Source organism: Herpailurus yagouaroundi, unplaced genomic scaffold (assembly GCF_014898765.1).
Source record: "Herpailurus yagouaroundi ecotype Mexico unplaced genomic scaffold, PumYag 140, whole genome shotgun sequence".
NCBI lineage: Eukaryota > Metazoa > Chordata > Mammalia > Carnivora > Felidae > Herpailurus > Herpailurus yagouaroundi.
The window spans coordinates 58727824-58752995 of record NW_024412395.1 but is presented as its reverse complement, the minus strand read 5'-3'; the positions used below and the strand labels follow the sequence as shown (position 1 = coordinate 58752995).

Here is a 25172-nt window from a genome sequence, read left to right as displayed (position 1 = left end):
AAACTGTTAAAATTACTGAGAATGAACTACTAATGACAATAAAAAGTCTGCAGTTTTTTTCAAAGGTAACAAAATGGTTTGTTAGACTATGGGTGGACTACGGTGGATCTGGATAACACATTATGAAGAAAAAGAAATATAGAATTCTCACTTGTTCTTCAGTGAGACACTTGTAGGAGAAACAAAACTATAAATTACTGCTATTTATTTAGGATAAGAATGGTATTGTTTTTTTAGAGTCCTCATCTTTTAGAATACATATTGGAATATTTTAAAATGAAATATGAAAGAGATACTTTTGCTAAGGAGGGTGGGTCAGAGGACACTATAGTGGTCAGCAAACTTTTTTTTTTTTTATAAATCCTAAATAATAAATGTTTTAGGCTTTGCAGACCATGCAATCTGTTGCAACTACAAAACTCTGCTATTATAGCATGAAAGCAGGCAGAGACAACATTTAAACAAACTGCATGGCTGTGTTCCAATAAACTTTATTTACAGTAACAGGCGGCAGGCTGGATTTGACCTGTGGGTCATAGTTTCTTCAACCCTGGTATGAATGAAACAAGGTTTGCCATGATTAATAATTACGAAGCTCAGTAATGGGTACATAGAGGTCATTAAACTATGCTGTGTTTATTATATATTTGAAATTTTCTGTAATACATTGTATATAGTAAAAAGTAAAAAAACAAAGAAGAGATAAAAATTTGGAAAGGCTTAGAACAGAGAATGCGATAACTGGGTTGTGATAAAATATACTAATATTTAATATACACATTTAAAAGTAGTTTATCTTAATGATCAGATTTATTGTTAAGAATAGAGGACTATTTCCTATTCTCCTTTTATACAATTAGCCTGATCATTTTTCCAAACGTACTGAATTCCAATATTGATGTCTATCCTTTGAGAAACTGGTTATATTTTGTAATGTATTAAATTTAGGCATATTTAAGTGCCAAGAGATGTCAAAACAGATTTTATTTTTAAAAAGCATCACAAATAAAAGAGAAACTTCACATGGTATTCTACAATTTTGGGTGGCAATGCTGTTAAAGTTCAAGGTTCAATGTTTCCCCTGCTCCAAATCCATGACTGTGATACATAAGAAAAAATATACAGCTTAAAAAAAAAGAGACACGAGTTTGTTCAATAGGATAAACATTTCTGTGAGGTGGGAACAGAAAAGAAATACAATAAAGAAATGGGGCCAGGAGCCATCCATGGGCCTGCTGGACTGGATTGTGAAGTAGGCAGAAGCAACTGAGAGTCAACACGTTTTTGGGGAGTAGAGAATAAAAGTGCCCTAGATGAGATGGAGATCAAGGACAGGTTCGCTGCCTAAAACTAGGTGCTGGGCTGGGTGATCCTCACTCACCTCCACTCTCCCACAGGGGAACTTTAAAACACTGCTGCTGGCTACTTCATGGGAAGCTGCATGCTTCTGGAAGCAGAAGTGCAGTCCCACATATGACCATGGAGGGTGACATAAATTACTGGCCCAAATGCTTCTCCCCTCTCTGTACCCAAATCCTCTACTATACTAAGTTTGAAGGTCTTTCCACAGAAGGCAGTATACTTTTCCACCCTTTGACTTAGGGCTCAGCCATGGAACTTGTTTCGGCCAGTGGGATATTAGTAGATGTGATGGAATGTGCTTGTCTCACGGGGCTTACCTTCTTGTACTTCTGTCACCTCAGTGAAAAGGGCTTTCCCTGGGGTAACTGCCACTGTTCAACCTGGGCCTTAGCACGAGTATTTGCAGACCAGAGCTGCCCCACCTGCCCACAGACCCGTGATATAAAGCAGAGCTGCTTCAGCCATTGATACCTAAAGCTGCTGTAACTGACCTGCAGACCCACTAGAGAATTAAAAGCTTAATGTTATGTGTCACTGACATTTTGTGGTTGTTCATTACACAGCAATAGCTAGCTGGTGCAGAAAGCCTAATACTGAGATGCTAAGTAATAAAAGCCTAAAAATATGTGGTATTAGTTTAGAGGGCAGGTGATGGATGGTAAGGAAACTATTACAGAAGCTGAAAAATGGCAACCTGTATTTCATAAAAGTGTTGCCAGTGGTAATACAAAAGATAGAAGGATGATTTCTAGGCATGCACTCAAAGTATGAGCCAGTTACTTTTAATTCTATTTTATAAGGTACTATAAGAAAGAGATAAGTTCAGGGGGAAAAAAAAACCTTCCAACTTGCAAGAAGAGTTTAGAGGAATTTAGCCCCCAGAACTTGCTTATTTGGCAAATAAAACTCTTCATCTCAAGCCAGCAAGAGAGTCTCAGATTCAGCCTGGGTCGGGGGTGGGGGGGATATTAAACCAAGGGCATTGCTGCAACTTCCTTTGTTAAGACATCGAAAAGAATTAAGGAGATGCCTGGTAGAACCTCTCAGTTGGACCAACACGTTTCTAGAAAACTTAAGGGCAGGGGTCCCTCAGAAGCCTAATGGGTGGAAGTTTCTCATAATGAAGTCTAGAATGAGAGGCATGTCCCAAAAAGAATCATAGGATGGTTCTGATAAACAGAACTCACTGAAAACAAATGCATAGAAAATCCATTTTTGAGAGAGTTGTTAGTGATAAACTACCAGCTAAGACTAAAAGGGAATGAGACTGAGATATAAAAAGATGTCTGGCCAAAGGCTTTTCATAGGCAGGAAGTAGCTGAGAAATCTTCTTAGTACCACAAGGGGCGTATTTCCCAATGCCCATTTCAGAAGTGACCAAAGACAGAAATCTAAAGAATTCACCTTCTAGGAGGGTGAAGCCAAGAACAGTAGAGAACGACACACTGGAGACACACTGCCAGGGAGAATTAGGGTCTAGTCAAGGAAAATTCCTTCTTCTCAGAATAGGAGTACATTTTTCCCATGGTATTTCAGAAAAAGTGAATGCTAATGCCTTTTAATCTCCCCCCTTTGACTAGGAATTAATTGTAGTTATCCTATCCCAGTTCCATCATTCCATGTTGTATATTGGTGGGGGAAGATTACACTCCCCCTCACTATCTTAGTTCATAGGCTTTCAGATCAATGGGAGCCACATTCAAATTTGATGTATGTCATAAGTTACTGAATATTGATCATGATGCCATGATTAGATGAGGCTCTTGGAGGTCTTGGGTTAAGGGTGAGTCTGTTTTTCTGTGGGACACATACAAATAATTGTGGCCAAGAGGGTGGACTGTGGTTGACTGAAATGACTCCTGACTTTGATCCTTCACCCTTCTTTGTGTTAACCCTTCACCTTGTAACTTTGAAGAAATTGCTCCTTAACTGGGGACTTGCCTATCGGATTTGCTTTGGCCAACTGATGTTTGTAGAAGTTATATAAACAAGGGTTTGAAATGCTTGTACAATGGTTTGCAAAATTCTTTCCTCTATTGTGCTCCTGCCTTTATCATGAAATGAACGTCCCCTGGATAGCTGCTTTTCCTTCAGCCTGGGCTCAACAATGAGCACACATGGAACTGTCCCAGGTGACTACAGACCCACAGTCTGAATTAAGAGTTGTCCCATAGACTTGTAAGCAAAATAAATGCTTATTGTTGTGTACCACTGAGATTTTGAGACTGTATTGGCAATAACTAATCCACACAGGGGAGAAACCTCAAATTGTCAATGCAAGACCTGGTTTGAGACTCGAGACCCTGGGAACTTGTTGGCCAAGTGAAAAATCCTTAGAAAGGTGTAGATGACAAAGCAACCTTTCGCATTCAAAATGAAAATGAAAATCAAAGTTCCAAAGCACATGAAGAATCTACCATTAAAAAACACTGCCATAGGGGCGCCTGGGTGGCGCAGTCGGTTGGGCGTCTGACTTCAGCCAGGTCACGATCTCACGGTCCGTGAGTTCAAGCCCCGCGTCAGGCTCTGGGCTAGCCCAGAGCCTGGAGCCTGTTTCCGATTCTGTGTCTCCCTCTCTCTCTGCCCCTCCCCCGTTCATGCTCTGTCTCTCTCTGTCCCAAAAATAGATAAACGTTGAAAAAAATTTTAAAAAAAAAACCAAAAAACAAAAAAAAAACCACTGCCATAAAATCAATAATCAGAACAATAACTTGCTTCATATTAAATAAAAATAAAAGGACAATCTAAAGAAAAAGACTGTTCCATATACTCAAAAAGATAAAGCAATGCATACATATTTTAGAAAAATATATCTATTGAAATAGAAAACTCAATGGACATTCTAGTCTGCACATAGTCGAAGAGAGATATCCAAATTAGAAACCATTACTGAGTAATTAATCCAGAATGAAACAGAGACTATTTATTTATTTATTTATTTATAGACAGAGAGAAAGCACAAGCAGGGCAGGGGAAGAGGGAGAGGGAGAGAGAGAGAATCTTAAGTAGTGTCCATGCTCAGTGCAGAGTCTGAAGTGGGCTCGATCTCACGACTGTGAGATTGTGACTTGAGCAGAAATCAAGAGTTGATGCTTAACCAACCAAGCCTCCCAAACCCCCCATAACAGAAAGAGATTTTAAGAAATAAGAATGAGATGGGGCACCTGGGTGGCTCAGTCGGTTAAGCGGCCGACTTCAGCCCAGGTCATGATCTCGCGGTCCGTGAGTTTGAGCCCCGCGTCAGGCTCTGTGCTGACAGCTCAGAGCCTGGAGCCTGTTTCAGATTCTGTGTCTCCCTCTCTCTGGCCCTCCCCCGTTCATGCTTTGTCTCTCTCTGTCTCAAAAATAAATAAACGCTAAAAAAAAAAAAAAATTTTAAAAGAAATAAGAATGAGAAAATAAGTGATACAGAGGGCAAACTGAGAGACTCTATCTAATGGAACTTCCAAAAGAAGGAAATAGAGAAATTACAAAGAAGAAATATTTGAAGAGATAGTGCCAAGTAACTTCCCAAAGTTGAATAATGACCCCTAAAATTAAAAGTGCACTCTGTATTGAGCAGGATAAACATAAATTCATATCTAGACACATCATGGTAAACTGCAAGATATCAAACACAGTAAATCAAACCATCATGCTGCATACCTAATACACTGATATACATCAAGTATTTTTTAAGAAAACTAAGAAAAAATATAGATAAAAATCTGAAAAGTACTTACCAAAGAGGAAAGAAATAATATAAAGGCATGATAAAGAATTAAAGTAATATCAGATTTCTAAATGGGAAATGTAAATGATAGGACACAATGGAATAACAGCTTCAAATTGCTGAGGGGAAAAGAACTCTGAATGTAGAATTCTATACTCAGGCAAAAGTTATCATCCAAAGAGTAAAAGCAAAATAAAGGCATTTACAGAAAAAAGCAAAACAAAACTCCTAAACACATCTCATTGGAATAACCACTGAAGGTTGCAAGAAGAAATGTGAACCCTAGAGAAAGAAGTTAAATGCAAAAAACAATGGTGGCTTTATGGCATATAAATGACATATCATTAAGTTGTTATTTTAACAAAAAGAAACAATAGTGAGCATAAATATGTTGGTATATTTGAATATTTTTTTAAATAATCCATAAAACGTTAATGCTAATCTAACGTTACACCTAAAGGAGCTAGAAAAAGAAGAACAAAGCCCAAAGCCAGTAGAAGGAAGGAAATAATAAAGATTAGAGCAGAAATAAATTAAATAGAGATGAAAAAAATAATAGAACAGATCAATGAAACCAGGAGCTGGTCCTTTGAAAAGATAAACATTTAGGTAGACTCTTGAAGGAAAAAAGAGAGGACTCAAGTAAATGAAATCAGAAATGAAGGAGGAGAAATAACAACTGACATTAAATAAATACAAAGGATTGTAAGAGAATATTATGAAAAATTATATGCCAACAAATTGGACAATCTACAAGAAATGGATAAATTCCAAGAAACACATAACCTTCCAAAACTGAATCAAGGCGAAATAAAAATTTTGAACAGACTGATTACTAGCAATGAAAGGGAATCAGTAATCAAAAAACTTCCAACAAATAATAGTTCAAGACCAGATGGCTTCACAGGTGAATTCTACCATTTACCTGTCATCCTTGTCTAGGGGCCATGCTAATCTTTCTATCATTCCAATTTTGTGTATGTGCTGCTGAAGCAATCACTTACCAAACACCTAAAGAGTTAATACCTATCCTTCTCAAACTTTTCAAAAAAAAATAGAAGAGGAAGGAAAGCTTCCAAACTCATTTTATGGCCAGTATTACCCTGATAGCAAAACCAGATAAAGACACTACAAAACAAAACAAAACAAAAAAACCAATAGGCCACTATCTCTTATGAACATAGATGCAAAAACCCTCAACAAATCATTAGCAAACTGAATCCAACAACACGTTAAAAAAACCTGGCGCGCCTGAATGGCTCAGTTGGTTAAGTGCCCAACTTTCGATTTCAGCTCAGGTCATGATCTCACGGTTCGTGAGTTCTAGCTCTGGGTCAGGCTCTGCACTGGCAGCGCAGAGCCTGCTTGGGATTCTCTGTCTTTCCCTCTATCTGCCCCCCCCCCACTCTCTAAATAAGTAAATAAACAAACAAATAAATAAATAATCTTTTTTTAAAAAAAAATCCCCTCACTCTCTCCCCCTCTGCCCCTCTCCTACTTGTGTGTGCTCTGTCTCTCTCTGTCTCTCAAAAAAAAAAAAAAAAAAAAAAAAAAATCATTCACCATGATTAAGTAGGATTTATTCCAGGGATATAAGAGTAGTTCAATACTTACAAATCAATTAATGTGATACATTACATTAACAAGAGAAAAGATAAAAACCATATGATTATCTCAATAAATGGAGAAAAATCATCTGACAAAGTACAAAATCCATTCACAATAAAAAGTCTTAGCAAAGTAAGTTTAGAGGGAACATATCTCAACATAATAAAGGTCATATACGCAAAAATCCATATCTAACATCATACTCAGTGGTGAAAAACTTAGAGCTTTTCCTTTAATATCAGGAAAGACAAGGTACTTACCAAAGAGGAAAAAAATAATTAACTATAAAGGCATGATAAAGAATTAAAGTAATATCAGATTTCTAAATGGGAAATGTAAATGATAGGACACAATGGAATAACAGCTTCAAATTGCTGAGGGGAAAAGAACTCTGAATATAGAATTCTATACTCAGCAAAAGTTATCATCCAAAGAGTAAAAGCAAAATAAAGGCATTTACAGAAAAAAGGAAAACAAAACTCCTAAATACATCTCACTGGAATAACCACTGAAGGTTGCACTCTTATTCAACATAGTGTTGGAAGTTCTAGCCACAGCAATCAGATAAGAAAAAAATTAAAAAAAACATACAAAGTAGTAAGGAAGAAGTAAAATTTCCACTATTTGCAGATGATCTGATACTATATACAGAAAACCCTAAAGACTCTGCCAAAAAACTAGAACTGATAAATGAATTCAGTAAAGTCACAAGATACAAAATTAACATATAGAAATCTGTTGCATTTCTACACAATGAAGTAATTAAAGATATTAAGAAGACAATCCCACTTACAATTGCACCAAAAAGAAAAAAAAGTTGATGCTAAATTTTTAGACAATAATAAAAGGGTAAATAAAAGGAACTAATGTTCTTTTCCAGTTTGTAAGGAAGACAGAACTATTGAAGACTTTGGTAAAAATTTTATAGAAGTATATTTAGATATATATGTGAAATATAGACATAAATATTTTCTATATACATATGCATGTATATGTATTTTATATATATACATAAGGAAGAGATATACAATTTATGACTTCCAAATGAGGAAAACATAAAGGGTGGGGGGAAATTCTGTTCAATCTAGTGAAAGACCAGAACCAAAGAAGCAAATGTAAATAATGGTAAACAGAACACATAAAATGGTACTAAATCCAGAGGCCATTAATCACATAAACGTAAATTACAATTAAACCAACATATTGAATGGCAAACAGAATCAGATTCCATAAAATATAAAACCAGTTCCATGTTGCTTATAAGGGATATATCCAAAGTAAGATGACACAGAAGATTTAAAATAAGGGATAAAGATATACTAGGCAGAATTCTGCTTCTGGAAATGGTAAAGAAGCTTTTATTGACTAAATCTTCTATACCAGTTATAAACTCTGGGCAACATATTGAAAAACAGCTATTTGAAGGCACTGGAGAATGACCAAAAGCAGGCAGAAACTGAGGGGAATAAACATTTTGAGAATCACACCAGGTGAGATTTGTGTTTATAAAGTTTTTTGCCGGAGGACACTCTCACATCCTCTTGAATGAAAAAATGCTAGAACTCAAGCAGAAAAATGCAGTCATACTGGCTTGAGGAGTCAATGGGCTGGCTGGGTTTAGAGGTGCCCAAGCAACTTTGAAGTTAGGGAGGATAATCAAAAAGGGAAAGAGTCACAACCTACAGAGTCTTAAATCTATTATAAACCTCACCCCAATTTTTAGCTGACTCCTTTAGCTGTGCTAGTGCAGGAGAGACTCCAAGGGGGCAGGTGAAACACAACAGATGGAAGGCTGAAAACTGTGACAGAAATTTCAGCTGCTGCCCACTGCAAAAGAGATGGAGCTGGAAATTTGGGTCTAGATCAGATAAGTGTCTTCTGAAACAAAAATGAACAATCTTCAAAAGCAACTCTACGTGATTTGTTCCCGATTTCCTGTGTATAATAAAACATTACCAAACAGAAACCTGTGGATGTTTACAGAAGCTTTAGTCTGCAAGCTGGAAACAACCCACTGTCCATCAACAGGGAAATGGATAAATTGAGGACCATTCTAACAATGGAAAACCACTCAGACATGAAAAGGAATGAACCACTGATACACACAACAGCATGGATATATCTCACAGACATACTGATTGCATCAGAGAAACAGGAATATATGTTGTATGATTCCATGTATGTGAAGTTCTAGAAAAGGCAAAACTACCTATTGTGAAAATCAGAAAGAGGATTGTCTCATGAGACTGATGGGAAAGAGACGTGAGGGAACTTGTTGCTCCAATGGAAAAGTCTGTATCTTGAAGGAGGGTGGCTGTCAAGAACCGTGAAGGGTCTGACGTTTCACCCTACTTGCAAGATAGCAAGTTAGCCTAACAGTCTTGTGGATGCTGGCAGAAGACACAAAACTCCTGGGTCAGAGACAAAGAACTTTATTATCCATAGCACAATAAGCAGTTTGGATGTGTTTGCATTGGTTCCTCTTGTTCCCGAAGCCTTAAACAGGTAACACAGAGGGGTCCAGAAAGATGCTGTGTATACAGTAAACTTGTGTCAGAACTGAAGATCTTCAAGCTTCAGGAACCTAAATCTTTTATAAAGGGCAGTAATTGTGCCTGCCCTTTGCTCTGGAAGAAGACATTACCTTTATTATACTGGACAGTAAACAAACCTGCCTTTTGCTCTGGAGGGAGACACTATCTTCCAAGACTGTTCACGATAAAAACATTCCTGAAGAGAGAGAGTCTCTCCTTTCAAGACACACAGAAACAGTCTCAAACAGTGAGTTGCCAGAGTATATATGCATTTGTCAAAATTTATTGAATCTTAATACTTATTATTTGCACACCGCATTATAGTTTTTGCCTCAAAAATAGAGCAAAAAAACCCTGTAAAACAAAAAGAATTAGGTGTGGACAAATTCGGGGAGGGACAGTAAAAGGGGAATTCTTTTGTTTTGGTGAATCCTTTGAAAGAGCTAGGTATAGGAGGAGCCAGCCTGCTTTAACCCAAGTGATAGCTGACCTCATAGTTTTCTTTTCTTTTCTTTAATGTTTATTTATTTTTGAGACAGAGAGAGACAGAGTGCAAGTGGGGGAGGGGCAGACAGCGAGGGAGACAGAATCCAAAGCAGGCTCCAGGCTCTGAGCTGTCAGCACAGAGCCCGATGCGGGGCTCGAACCCATGGACCGCGAGATCATGACCTGAGCCGAAGTCGGACGCTTAACCGACTGAGCCACCCAGGCGCCCCTGACCTCATAGTTTTCAACTAAATCTGAATTAGACTAATTTACATAAAGGCAAGGAAGCTATCTTTTTTTCTTCTCACCATCATGTCTCTTGGCACTCAGTACACAGGTGCTTAATAGAGCTGTTAGTTAAACTCGTACAACCAAGGTAAAAAAAAGGAACCAATGCTTTGACCACAAAGCCACTGAGTCATCATTTCTTTATTTTGCCATCTTATTCCTTTCTCTCTTGCTTTCTGCACTTCCTCTCATCTCAGTTATATTTTTCTCTTCACCCCACACTCTCAAGGGGCCACACAATGGAATGAAATTATCTCTTCATTACATGCTCTATTTTTACAACAAAGATTTTATACTTCATTCTTAAACAGAGAACAGCACTTGAATTACACAGTGTGAACTTAAGCGAAGGCATGGAGTCATACTCCCTAAGTGTGACTATTAGCTCCATTATTTGCTTGCTGTGTGTCCTGGCAGAAGTCATTTAACCTCAATTCCACACAACTATTAGGACTGATAAATGGGAAAATGCCTTAGAGTGCCTAGGGCAGTACTGACTTAGCAAGAGTTCAATAAACGTTACCTGTTATTTTAAAATACCACCAAGATTTGTACGTGGACTGTGATTTAGCCACTAATACATTTATGAAAAACAACAGAAACATAAAATTGAAATTAAATCTTTAAAACTCAGCCTAGTAAGTAGGGTCTCAATTTTAAAAGATGGCGTCTGAACAATTACTAGGATATTTATAGAAAATATGGATTTGTTTATGGAATCTCTGTAGTAAAAGACATGCATAGAACCCTTTATGTTGTAATCCAAATAAACATTTTGTGCCTATTATGTATAAAGTGCATAGCTGGGTTGGAAGTTACAAAAATAAACAGGTTTTGCTCACAAAAGCTTCTCAATCTTGTACGGGATATAGTATTCCCATGCTGTCTCATAGTTTTGGAAGGATTTGTTGTTGTTGCATAATATTCAATTGGTGTGTGGTAGTTTCTGAATTCTTTGTCACAGCTGTTGACATTTAGTGTACAGATTAAGAACATGGATTTTATTTTATTTTTTTTAACGTTTATTTATTTTTGAGACAGAGAGAGACAGAGCATGAACGGGGGAGGAACAGAGAGAGAGGGAGACACAGAATCGGAAGCAGGCTCCAGGCTCTGGGCCATCAGCCCAGAGCCCGACGCGGGGCTCGAACTCACGGACCGTGAGATCGTGACCTGAGCTGAAGTCGGACACTCAACTGACTGAGCCACCCAGGCGCCCCAAGAACATGGATTTTAAAGAAGACTATCTGTATCTGAAGGCCAGCTTCCCCCTTTGCTGGCTGTGTGATCTTGGGCAAGTTACTTCATTTCTCTCAAAGCACCTTAGATTCCTTTCAATAAAACAAGAAAAACTGTACTTACTTCATAAGTTTTGAGATGTATGCAAAGCAATTAGCCTTATGCCTGGCAAATAGTGAGGGCTCAATAAATTTAGCTATTTTTCTAAGAAGCAGTTTTAGACATTTTGGTTCCCTCACTAATATTCATCCATACTTTCTCCATTATTTAGCCATCATGTAGTTAGAGGGGAGGGTTAGACACTGATTCATACATACATCAGACTAACCCCACTCCTCCAGCTAGTGACTGTTTCAAGTAAACCAAATATAATCTGAACTGTCCACAGTATTTGCACAATCACAAGAATGGGTAAGTAATCAACTTGTAGATCTTAGTACGGTCCTATGAAAATAAGTGTTACAGTAATAATTTTTCTTAATGTAAACTGCTTTTTCACCAAAGGATAAACCCTACTAGGCAATGGTGAAATGTTCTTGGGACATATTATCTGCACTTTCTAATATTTTATTTGGTTTATTTATATCCATAGTCATGGGTAAATTAACAATATATGGATTTGATTTTCATTGCCTTTTAAGTTTTGCTGTCAGGGCAATGTTATTTATGCAAAATCAATATATATTCTCACCTTTTTCTGGCTGCATGGAAAAACTTATAAACCACAGGAATAATGTGCTTCTGAAGTCTGGAAGAATTTAGAAGTGATGGGGCTCATTTGAGGATCTAAAATTCACTGATAACTACCTGAATTTTTTCTTTGGTTATTGACCTGGTCAGGTTTTCTAATTTTTGTTGATTGGATATTCTAAACTCGTGTACCTAACATTTCATAACAAATGTTTAAATTAAAATATATAATTGATGGCACTTGTTTTAATCTTCCTCTGTTTTTTCATTACCTTATTTCTGATTTTGAATTTTTAAAAAATGCATTTGCCAGGTTGCCTTTTTACTTTCTAATTTTCTTTTTTTAATGTTTATTTAATTTTGAGAGTGCAAGTAGGGGAGGGGCACGGGAACAGAGGATCTGAAGCAGGCTCAGTTCTGACAGCAGTGAGCCAGATGTGAGGCTCGAACCCATGAACCACGAAATCATGACCTGAGCTGAAGTCAGAGGCTCAATTGACTGAGCCACCCAGGTGCCCCTTTTCTAATTTATTTCTAATTAATCTTATCTTTATTGTTACTTTTTCTAGTGTTATGTTTTACTCACCCATTTTCCCTCTCTATGCAACAATGGCTATTAATATGCCCTTTAGCATAACTTTAAACATACCCCCCCACCCTTTTCCCCATTGTTTCGCTCTTCTTTTATTGCATTTTTTCTTGACAAAATAACTAGAAGAGGCCTTTAAAATCACTTTCCAAGTGATTGTGCTTTTTATTCTCTGGTTTTATTACTTTGTGATCAAAGAACAGAGACTGTAGAGTTTCTGCCCTATAAAATGAACTTCAAGGGAATTATCAGGCTGCAAGGATTGCTTTCAGCTTTTACAGTCCGCTCAGATGCTGACGTAATGCCCAGCAGATGGGCACCAAATGCTCATCCATTTCATTCCTCCAGGAATGAAGGAGGCCCAGAGGGTCCAGGTTTAGAATAGAAGGTACATGATTTCCTCACAATTTGTCTTTAGAACAAAGAGGCTAAACACACTTTAGAACTAGTTTGCTGGTTTTATGATCCCGGCTGTAAATATTATGAGCTGATGGGCAGAAGTTAAGACATGTTTCTGGGTCCCTTACGCTGCCTGTTATTCAATGTTGCTATCTGATCGATTTGTAAACAATTCCATTTGAGTAAAAAAATTATATCCTCTTTTTTCTATGTAGTAATTCTGCTTTATTATTTTTTTCCCGTTTATATCTCACTTCTACTTGATTTGTTATGATAGTTCACAGAAGATGTGTTAAGATCTCCCACAATTTCTACATTAAAGGCTTTTGTATTTCTGCATTTTAATCCTATATTATCCTGCATATAAACTCTATGGTTTGTCGTCTTCACTACTAATTGTAATTTTAGGAGTAAATATGCTACTTACACTTTCTTGTACTCTGAAATACTTTTCATGTTAGGTGTATGTGGCAGAATTTGATTTAAAGGTAAGTGTTCTGGAAGAAGCAAATCATTTCATTCTGATTTTAGAATTTAAACACTTTTGGTCTTAAGTGCTCTTCTTTTTCTTTTGACTTTTGTCAAATATGCAATTCCATTTTTTCAAGGATTTGGACAGGAAACATTCTGTTAATAATTTTATTATTAATCACCTTAACAGATTTCAGAAGACTCTTAAACTTACATTTTCTTTTTTTTTTTTAATTTTTTTTTCAACATTTATTTATTTTTGGGACAGAGAGAGACAGAGCATGAACGGGGGAGGGGCAGAGAGAGAGGGAGACACAGAATCGGAAACAGGCTCCAGGCTCTGAGCCATCAGCCCAGAGCCTGACGTGGGGCTCGAACTCATGGACCGCAAGATCGTGACCTGGCTGAAGTCGGATGCTTAACCGACTGCGCCACCCAGGCGCCCCTTAAACTTACATTTTCAAAGTAAAAAACAAGTTGTTGTTTTTCCACAAAAGTTTGGATTTTACCCCTCATTTCACCTCCTAAAAAAGAAATTGTGATCCCTTCTTGGTTCTTCATTAACTTAATCTGGAGTTAATAAACCCCATTTAAATTTTTTGAGAATAATCATTTAATAAATAATATATTTTAAAAATAATTATCTGCATTATCCTAGTAGTTTTACTGATTTTAATACTCACCAACTTTCTTCCCTCATTCTTTTCTTCTTAATTTTGGTTCATTTTGGTAATGTAGTGATTATATTCAAATAATTTTTTTCTATAAAGGGCACGTAAGTAGTGAATTGCAGACCACAGATGTTTTTTTGTTACCTTCACATGTGGATGACTGGAAAAATCCTGAACTAAAAACTCTGCTCCATTCCAGCTGGCATTTAATGTATAAAACAGGATCTTCATTTAGACTTGAGCCTTTTTTTTTTAGATCAAGATTTCTCCTATTAAAACTACTACCTAATTTGTTTTGTTGTTTTCTTTGGGAACACTTATTATTCAAAGGATAAATTTTTGTAACCAGCCTTTTAAATCTGTACTTTTTCTCTCTCACTGAACTCATCTGAAAGGGCTTTTTACCCTGGTGCTTTGGTTTACTGTCACATCTTTAAGCTGCAGAATCCCTTAAAGGAAAGCTTATTAAGCACAATATAGAACACTGAAGGCAGCTCTGATCTGGTTGATAAACAAGTGGTGGGGAACCCCCTCCATCTTTCCTTTGTTGGTTCATGAGAACCCACAGGGTTCTGAAAACCAGTGGGATACTCACTGGTCCTCATTTAAGGCTAAATTTTCTTTAGCACTGTGGCTACTTACTTTTTAAAATGTTATTTATTTAATGTTTTTAATGTTTAATGCTTATTTATTTTGAGAGAGAGGGAGAAGGAGAGGGGGAGGGGAAGGGGGAGGGGGGGGGGGGGGAAGAGAGAAAGAGAGAGAGAGAGAGAGAGAGAGAGAGAAAGAGAGAATCCCTAGTAGGCTCTTTGCAATCAGCACAGAGCCTGATGTGGGGCTCGAACTCATGAATGGATGGCCTCAGCCAAAACCAAGAGTTGGACCCTTAACCAACTGAGACCCCAGGCACCCCTTATTTACCGCTTCTGACACAAATTTTAATATGGCTTCTCCCTTTCTTTACTCTCTTACTCTTCCACCCTCATCATCATAATGCTCTGTTGCACCAGGGTGGGAGCTGAAGCAAATATTTTCTAGTATTTCTTGCTATACATGCACTGGAAAAACAAAGAAAGCCCTTCATTCTAAGTGCCTCAGGATATTGCTCTTCTCTCATACTGCAGAAGTGTCTGCCCCATTAGCCTCATGCTGATCTTGCTTTAATTCATTTAAGAAACAAAAACTTTAATTGAAGTAGAAGATACATTTTAAAAATGCATAAGCCATTAAGAGTACAGCTCAAAAAGTTATCACAAAGTTATAGGGGGGCGCCTGGGTGGCGCAGTCGGTTAAGCGTCCGACTTCAGCCAGGTCACGATCTCGCGGTCCGTGAGTTTGAGCCCCGCGTCGGGCTCTGGGCTGACAGCTCAGAGCCTGGAGCCTGTTTCGGATTCTGTGTCTCCCTCTCTCTCTGCCCCTCCCCTGTTCATGCTCTGTCTCTCTCTGTCCCCAAAATAAATAAATGTTGAAAAAAAAAATTAAAAAACAAAACAAAACAAAAAAAAACCCAAAAAACAAAGTTATCGCCACGCTGGTGAAGACATTACCAGCACACCATAAACCCCCTTTCTCACCCCTTCCCACTCCATTCTGCCTAAAAGTATATTTTGCTTGTTTTTGAACTGTTTTATAGTGGGAATCATATACACATTTTTTGTTGGCTTGTTTCTTCTAGTAACATCATATTTATAAGACTCATCCAAATTATTGGGGCACCTGGGTGGCTCAGCCAGTTAAGTGTCTGACTATGGCTCACATCAGGATTCTCATGGTTCGTGGGTTCCAGTCCTGCATTGGGCTCTGTGCTGACAGCTCGGAGCCTGGAGCCTGCTTCGGATTCTGTGTCTCCCTCCCTCTCTTGGCCCCTCCCCTCACTCGCACTCTGTCTCTCAAAAATGAATACGTTAAAATTTTTTTTTTTAAAAATCATCCCAATTATTACATTTAGCAAATTAGCTCATGTCCTTGTTACAGAGTAGTATCTCATGTATGCATTCTGTTGACACTGCATTGTTTCCACTTTGAGGTTATGAATAATGCTAAGAATATCCTTCTATTTTTTTGTATACATACGTTCTTATCTCTGTTGCTTACATGCTTAGAAGTAGACTTATTGAATTGCAGGTAGCTGTATGTTTCAACATTAGTAGGTATTTGTCAAGCATTTCCAAAGTGGTTGAACCAATTTACAGTAACACTGGCAGTTTATGAGAGTTCCTGCTGTTCCAAATTCTCACCAACACTGGTATTGTCAATATCTTAATTTTTGCTAAACAGTTGTAAGGATATCTTTCTAGAGTTTTAATGTGCATTTCCTTGATGACTAATATGGCTGGACATTTAACAGATTTAAATTTTATTCTTAAATTTACATTACCTGTCAAACTAAAAAAGAGTATTTTAATGTTATCTTTATAAAAGATAAGAAATTTACCCAATTCTTCCTTCCTCTGCCAGAAAAAAACAAAACAAAACAAACACACACAAAAAAACTGTGATCGCTTCTTGGCCTTCTTTGTGAAACACTGGCTCATATCTCTTGTCCTTTTAGTTACTCATTTCTCAACGAGGACATATTCAGTTAGGCCAATTGCAGAATCCTCAGAATCCAAGGATTGCAATTCTGAGGATTGCTTTCAGGTCTTTTTCAGCCCACTCAGGTGCCAATGCTGATCCAGCTGGTGGTCAGAAACGTTAATCCCATTTAATTCCTCCAGAAAACCCAACTAAGTCCATCGGACATAGGATTAGTGTAGATGAAGGTAAGGAATTTCCTTAAAATACGACCGAAGTTCTTAGGAAAGATGGCTGGAAAGAACACCTTTCTTAAAAGAATCTTGCTCTAAGTATTCTACATCTGTTAATGGATAGAGGCTAAGAGATCTTTTTGGATCCCTTTGTTGCCCTTGTCATTACTCTTCCCTTTTATGACTACACCCCCTCACCCCACCCCTAGGTGAATGACAGCTGTGGTTCTCTTGGTTAAGGAAAAGCTCCAAGATTGTACAGCTTTAGTGCCACTAGTTAAGAATCCGAATGGGGCTTTCAGTAGCTGTCTCAAATGATTAGTACAGCCTTCTTATACATAGGATAATAAGCAATGTTAGATGATGAGAAGCTAAGGTGTCATCTTGCTTTACCAACAAGCTGTTTTGATGTGGATTCTGAGTCAGCCGTTTTTTAAAATTCCACCCCTTATAGCTTTCCTTGGTAAAAATTCCTTCTAGTTTCCACTACTCTTACCCAAGTTTCTATGAATAACATTAACTTTTTTATTTGAATGTTTCACGGGTATTTTTGCAGAAAACTGGGATAGGAGTGTTGCAGGTGTTTGTATTTATACTGCCTTTATTATTATTATTTTTTTCCTAGATGAGAAAACAGGTCCAGAAAGGTGATGTTGGTATAATGTATGAAACTTGCTCTTGGGGGAACTGGAGTTAACAATAAGATCAGGGCGCCCGGTTGCTCAGTTGGTTGAGTATCCGACTTGATTGCAGCTCAGGTCATAATCTTGTGGTCATGGGATTGAGCCGTGTCAGGCTCTGCACTGACAGCATGGAACCTGCTTGGGATTCTTGTTCTCCCTCTCTCTCTGCCCCCCCCTCCCCCCTGCTCACACTCATGCTCTCTCACAAAATAAATAAACTTAAAAAAAAAATCTAGAAGACATTGTACATTCCTATATTACAAGTAACTGAAAGTTACTAAGTAGAAGTACATTGCTAATCTTTCAGGATGACATAAAGGGAATCTACTTTCATTCCGGGGGGCCCCCCCCCCCATTATTTCCTTGAGTTACAGCAGTGAAATAAAACCCGGCTAGGTGAAAGATGAGACTGCATTACAGTGCCTAGGATTCCAAGATTCAGGGTAAATGTGAAAGGGAATGAAACCTGCTAGGAGTTTCTGGGGGAAGGATTAAGCCAAAACACTACTTAATGGTAGATGGGCCTTAGCAAGAGTTTGTGATAGTAAAACAGAGATGGGTACTATATCTCCAAGTATGTTCTTTTCTTGCCATTGTTGGCCCATTTCTGACATTGCCAATGCAGGTCAGCCAGTTCCAGTTTTCAGCAACTACTTCAGATTCTTCCTAAAGTCAGTCCTACAAGTAACAAATCGTAATCTTCTCTACTGTCCCCCAAATGTCACATTCTTAAGTTACTAATGTACTAATGTAGAAGAGGAAGGAAGTCTCTTGTGCCAAAGGATCAATAATTTAAGAATGTAAAAACTATTTTCTAGTGCCAAAACCTGATATAACAGACTTTACCAAGGATGAACGGAAAAAATTAAATGATGTATTTTTATACAGCAGATCTTCCACTAAATAAGTGTGATTTTAATTCGATGACTTTAGATTACTTTAATTCTTCTTTTAGCATTAAACAAACAAAAAATAACAGAACCAACACAAAAACCCTTTAAGAACTCTGTGCTAATGAATGCTACCACCTGTGTATTACTAACGCTGAAAAATGGTAATATGGAAGCAAGAAAATCAGTTAGCAGCAACAGCATTTACCTACAAAATCAGAAATGGAGTAGAAGCAGGAAAATAAGAGTATAGATTCATAGGAGTATCTGTAAGTACTTTGGTTACCCTTTAGTGCTCAATAATTTCCCAATTTCTAAGGAAAACAGTACTCGTTTTTTCACACAGTTCCTGATTTCTGTATTTCAAATACAAATGATATTGCTAAAACAGTCTCCTGGTGCCTTCCTTCCACCACTTCTGCAGCAGTATTGTCAGAAAGGCAGTCTCCAGGGTGCTGTAGTGGCTGCAGCCTTACTCAGCTGGCAGGTTAACCAGCTCACGTGGACCTTGACATCTGATATTGGCTGCAATTCATACGAAACAGTCATAGGATTCCCTTCTCCTGTGATAAACACTCAAATGGATTTTCATAGGGCCTGGTAACTTTCTCAAAGTATAATGGGTCCTCCATATTCTACTGAGGACAAGTCTTTTCTACCTTAAATATAGTGAAAACATGGTCAGTATAATGAATGAACTGCAATTTCATATGTTAACTAAATATTTCTATCTGATCCCCTGGTTATACCATACCTTCAGTTCCCAGGATCCAAGTGTTCTTGAGTTACTGTTTCTAGAAAAGGAAATAATGCAATCCATTTATTAGAATTCAGATACTGAAATGAAACTTACCTAATAAGGATGACCTTTATGTTATCTCTCTTTACTGAAATCATATGTAAAGCTAGTTGCTATGATTTTAATAGAGCTTACTAACCACATACAAAAAAGATCAAACTTGCAGGTGGCTATACCTCTGGATGGAAAGGCTATATAAATATTTAATTTATTCTTGACCTCACTGAATTTTAGTTTTATGCAAATAAGAAGTTACTGAAAATTCAACTGCACCTATAAATCAACAGTTTTTGGGTGCACCAAAAAAACATTCATTTTATAATAAGATTCACTTTAGGATTGTAAAAATACTCAGATACATACACATATATTTCTGTACTCTTGTGAGCATTCTTTTTTCATTTTTTTAAACACTCATGATCAATAAGGACATCACCTTCATGCTTTGTCATTTAAAAAGAATGACATATATACCCATATTTCTTTAGAGCCAAAATCTTTGATGGTAATTTATGAAAATAATTCACTTCAAAATAAAAGTAAATAAAAAATAAAATTAGGTAGAAGCTTTGGGTGGCAAAAAGCAAATAATTACCATCCTATGCAAAAATATCAAAAAATATTTGCTAATATGAAAAAGCCAGCCTGATACCTTGTTATTTGTAAGACTGTTTTTCAATTTCTCATTGTAATTAATGTTTAACTGATATTAAAGCAGATGCTTAATTCTAAAAAATGCTTAAGGTAAAAAGACTTAGGAACTTCTCAACGTCTTACTTTTACAATAGTCCAACTTAATGTCCAATATATGGAATCTCTTTAGGCTAGTATACTGAAAAGACAATGTCATTGACTACCCTTTCAAAATCACTTAGGGAGCTTACTGAGACACTCACCCCCAAACCTGAAAACTCAGTGTACCTGTATTTTAAACAAATACCTGAGGTATTCTTGGTAGACACTTAAGTTTAAGAACCACTGCTTTACCCAATACAAATCCTGTCATTTCATGCTCAGGGCCTTAAATAACATCTGAATGCTGTAGTTCACTGTTTCTGAGTAGCAATGTTTATCACCACCTAGTGGTAAAATCCCTTATTTTACCTCCTATCTGTTCATTGATATCACATAGGTACCAAGTAAAAGAGAATAAAATTCAGGGAATGAGAAAATTTTAGAGTAATAATTTCCTTAGTATTTTGCATTAATTTTTCATCTATGCTGGGATAACAGGGCATAAAAAGTAAACTTATAAATAAAACCACACCATTATCATTGAATAAAAACAGTATATATGCTAGAAGAAACTTTCCTAAAACACATCCGTTGTAACAAACTAAGGGTTGATGGGGGGTGGGAGGGAGGAGAGGGTGGGTGATGGGTATTGAGGAGGGCACCTTTTGGGATGAGCACTGGGTGTTGTATGGAAACCAATTTGACAATAAATTTCATATATAAATAAAACAAACAAACAAACAAAAAACACATCCGGTGTTATATCATTGCCCTGTGTGCCTCTAAAAACACATTTCACAGTGCAAATTATGCTCTTCTTTTGGAAATACAGGGACGGAACATATTAGCATATTAAAGCCTCTGGGAAGTTTCATGATCGAAAAAATCTGTGCAATAATAACTATTTTCTAAATGTATTTGACCATGAAAACTTCTTCCCTAAAGAATAACGGACTTCTCTGAAGACATTAGTACTTCAAGGAACATAGCTTGGACATGATGCTCTAGAAACAACAAATCTGATACCTGCTTTCAGCATCTGTAACCTACAGTAAAAGACCTGACAATGAATTTACAAGAAAGTTTTGATCAGGCTTTGTTTTAAATGCTATTTATATTTGAACCACATATTTGAAAGAGAAATTTATTGATCTGAATTGCTTAACATTTTTTTTTTAAATTAAAGAAATACACACCTAATAAAAACTCCACTATGTTGGCAATTTTAGTAACTGACATATGCAACGCATTTAAGGATCTGAATATAGTATTATGTTCTTATACCCAAAGTGGATTTGAGAAGTAAACATTTAAGTGAATACGTAAGTACTAGATTATTAAATGCTATTTCTTAGGTTCTAGAACTTCATCTTAAGAAAAACGTGACATTCTGACTTTTCAAAATAAAGTTTTAAGGCTCACCTGCAAGAGAACTGAGACATGCAGTTGGAAAACACAACAGACGGTTGCACTGTAAAAGCAGTGTTTCGTAGGCAGAGAACAATTCTCCAAGTCTCTTTAGAATTAATGTGAAGGAATCAAGGAAATATATCTGCATAAGACACTTTACTGAAACCACAACTGTTTGCTGAAAACTGGCTGACATTAAATGCAGCATGGACAAGTTGGAATTACTTAATGCAAATAGAAAATCTGGAGGGCAGGAGGGTGTGAGAGCTGAAAGAGCTGAATCACCTGAAAGATTCAGCTTCTTCTGTTTGACCCAGTGAAAAACCTAAAGACTAATAGGTGATTAATTGTAGGGAGTCATATTTTGTCAATTATGAGGATGCAATGGACTCAGGTATGACTTAAGAGAACTCCCTTCCTACTTTTACACTGTTTAGATTAACCAGCTGGCAGGAATATTTCTGGGAATATTCAAACATCACTTGAGTGGTAGAGACTGATAACCTGTAGGGCACCATTTGGTTCCAATCCATGAAAATGGAACTACGCGTGCAGTAAATGAGCTTAGGATGAATAAGTCTACTTGTTCATAATCAATCAACTCTCCTTACTTAGGTTTTTCATTTTGAATGAGAATATTTGCTTCCTTTATAAAATGTGCCCTTTGGGAGCCTGGGTGGCTCAGTTGGTTAAGCGACTAACTCTTGATTTCAGCTTAAATCATGATCTCGCAGTCCTGAGATAGGAGCGCCGCACTGGGCTCCAGGCTGGGTGTGGAGCCTCCTTAAGATTCTCTCTCCCTTTGTCCCTCCTGCATGTGCTCACACATACTCTCTCTCTCTCTCAAAATAAATAAAAATATGCTCTTTGGTTCACAAAGATTCCATTCTCATTCAGTAAGCCCTGCCTGGGAAGAGGAGATTGAAAGTTTTATCTCAATTTACTAAAATTACCAATTCAAAAAAAGAATTTTCAACTTTTAAATGGAGAGATGTCAAACTATGCAATACTCTATTACGCCCAGTGAACTTAATCTTTTATTATTTTTAGTTTAACTCAGAATGTGGAAGGCATGAGGAGGTACTTCAATGGTTTTAATAACTGCATACCATTTATAATATCTTTAAGATGCTGAGTTTTTGATTTAGATACACCTTTTTGATACACATCATTCACCTCAATAGCAGCTAAACATTTTCCTTGGATTTTCAAAATACAAGCATAGTAGGGTCTTAATCTTTAATCTTTTTTTGAAATGACTATTCTATCATAATCTGTTCTGAAATTACATGTTATATTTTTGCAGTGACCATTATATCTTGTATTTATAAAGGGAAAATGTCCACCCTCTCGCAAGGCCACTGATATTTATTTAAACTTATCAACAACTTAAAACTTTTTTTAATCACCGTTGCTCTATAATCTTAAAAGATCTTTACAAAATTACCAACAAATTTTGGTGTAACTATAAAATATAGTCTAAAATATTTCTAATAATGTATTTTGGTTCTTGACTTAAAGTGTAAGTAGCCAATCTGGATGTGTAGGTTGAGCAATTACCATATTTTATTGAATCTAAGATGCAACTGACTGAAGGAAGCACTTTTGCGTTCTGTTGAGAAATAAAAACAGGTTGTCAACTACAGTATGGCACATAATTGGTATTAAGATGTTTCCAATTTGAGAAGTGTAAAAATGTGAAAAAATGTGCATCTCAAAATCAATGAAATATGTCATTTAGTAAAATTCTAAACATTGTTGTATTCTTTATTCTCTTCTTTCACATAAATAAGGCATGATTTAGTCAAGCAAAGAAAACTTTATTTCTGCTACACATAACAACATATTGCTCTAAGAAACAACTATTATATTAGTTTTAGCACTGACGTGTGGATTCAAAAATTCATGTCAACAATTCGTGCTCCCCAGACAAAACAATGTTGTGCACAGACTATCAGGTATATGAAAAAAAAAGCTGTCAACTGTCCACAGGGAGTGCGTCCAGTCACATTTTCAGTCAGTCAGCTGAGGATTATGTCATTATTTAGTCTTTGTTCTGTAGAAAGAACACAACACAAGTATGAAAATCATCACCTGAAAGGAAACAGCTGTTGTATATAGTATTCCTATAATTATAATGTTAGGAATTTCCTGTATTTCAAAGTAACCAATGTTATCTGCTTACTTAATCATAGACACCCCAAAATAAGCAAAACCAAACTTACTCAGAAGGATGATGTAAACAGGTACTGAATTTCTGGAGGGAAAATGCTGTGAATTAATATAAAATCAGGATGCTCTGAAATACTAAAATGTTTATTTTCCTCAAATAGAAAGAGAAACATATTTTGCACATCAAACCCAGCTCAGAATAGAACTCAATTACTTTCAAAATTGTACTCAGTTTTTCCTATTTTATAGGTGTAGCTCACCTAATCCTAGGCCTATTCCTTAGAGATAAAAGGAACCAACCTTTGAGTGGTGCTGGTGTCTTCTTGAAATTAAGGAAACAAACAAAAAAATGCTTCCCCCTCCAAGAATTTCAATTTTCATGTAAAACTTGGTAAACTTTCTCATTATTTTATTGAACCTTAAAATATGTACATTTACTTAATATACCAACAAAGGAGGAGAATCATTGGAGTCCACAGTAAATAGGAAATCTACAGCAAAAATAAATTTAAAAACATTTAAAGCTAATATAGCTGATTATTTCCCACTATTTCCAGCTAACCTGACCCTATTTTATCTTTGCTCTGAATAAGTACTTGCAAAACATTATTTTTATAAAGACTTCTGCTGATTCATTTCTCTCACTAACCCTATTAAAAAAATCAGACTCAGGAAGGTGAAGAGGTCTGTCCAATCACAGTCAGGTATCAGAGTTAGAATTCCAAGCCAGATCTTCTGATTTTTAAGTATAATATTTTTGTATTATATAAATAATCACCAGGAAAGGCTCATCCACAAGAGTAATTCATACATTTTCCCCATAATAAAAACATAGTATTATTGTACTTTTTTAAGGACAAAGATTCTTTGAATAAAATAATTGTTACCTACATATTAAAATATCCAAAGACACAAACACATTTTTGTGTGCTATTTTAGAAGACAGCTGGCTAACCAGAATTCAGGTCTTAACATTTTATTTGTAAACATAAAAAAACAGCTTTAAGAACTTGCTAAGTCATTTTCACTGGCATTTTAATATTTCTACATTGTATGGGGTAATGGGAATGAATTTTACAATTAGATAAAATATTTTAAGACATTTCTAAATTAGGATTATTCACAATGGGTCCAAATATTGCCAAATGCCTTCTAGGTAGGAGGAACTCATCACCTGACTTGCTCTATATTAGAAGGTCATCAGCACTAAGGCATGAGACAATCCATTCTGATACTTGCTAGTTGCCATAATTGGTCGGAAAGAACATTGATGTAAAAAGAAATCTGCTTTCAAGTCAGTACCTTCAAAGTGAATCTAAAGTGCTTGCCAACTGCTATCATTTGACCAGCAGTGGACTTGGAAAGCTGGCGTGTGTGTAAACAGGGAAACTGTCAGCTTCCCCTGAAACTCAGAATTCATTTCCAGAATAAAAAAGTGAAAGAGCTGAACATTTCTACTTTAAAGAATGTCTCCCTAAGCCATGGAGATGTGAGTTGAATTATCACAGAAAAAGAAATTTAAGTTTGATTCTGAAAACTAAAGAAAAAGGAATTCATATGGCTGTATGTACCATTATAATAGATAAAGAGTTTTTGGTAAATTGTCTGGGTTCTTTTTTTAATACAAATATGCATATGAGAATACTTTCTGAATGTGTAGTTTTAATGCACAAACTCACAAATTTAA

At 36.5% G+C, this 25172-nt stretch overlaps 1 protein-coding gene across 10 annotated transcripts in view; it reads right to left on the bottom strand.

Moving 5' to 3' along the window:
* Positions 1–357: 357 nt before the first annotated feature.
* Positions 358–25172, bottom strand: part of RBM45 (RNA binding motif protein 45) — a 39893-nt gene continuing 15078 nt past the window's right edge. For 2 of the 10 annotated variants that reach the window (XM_040475483.1, XM_040475490.1), the window contains exon 10: positions 23113–23369. The gene's annotated coding sequence lies outside the window, so the exon portion shown is untranslated. Of the gene's footprint in view, positions 551–18403; positions 19164–23112; positions 23370–23538; positions 23585–25172 lie in introns of those variants that run through there. The other 8 variants (XR_005790397.1, XR_005790396.1, XM_040475489.1 and 5 more) reach the window with 8 other exon arrangements.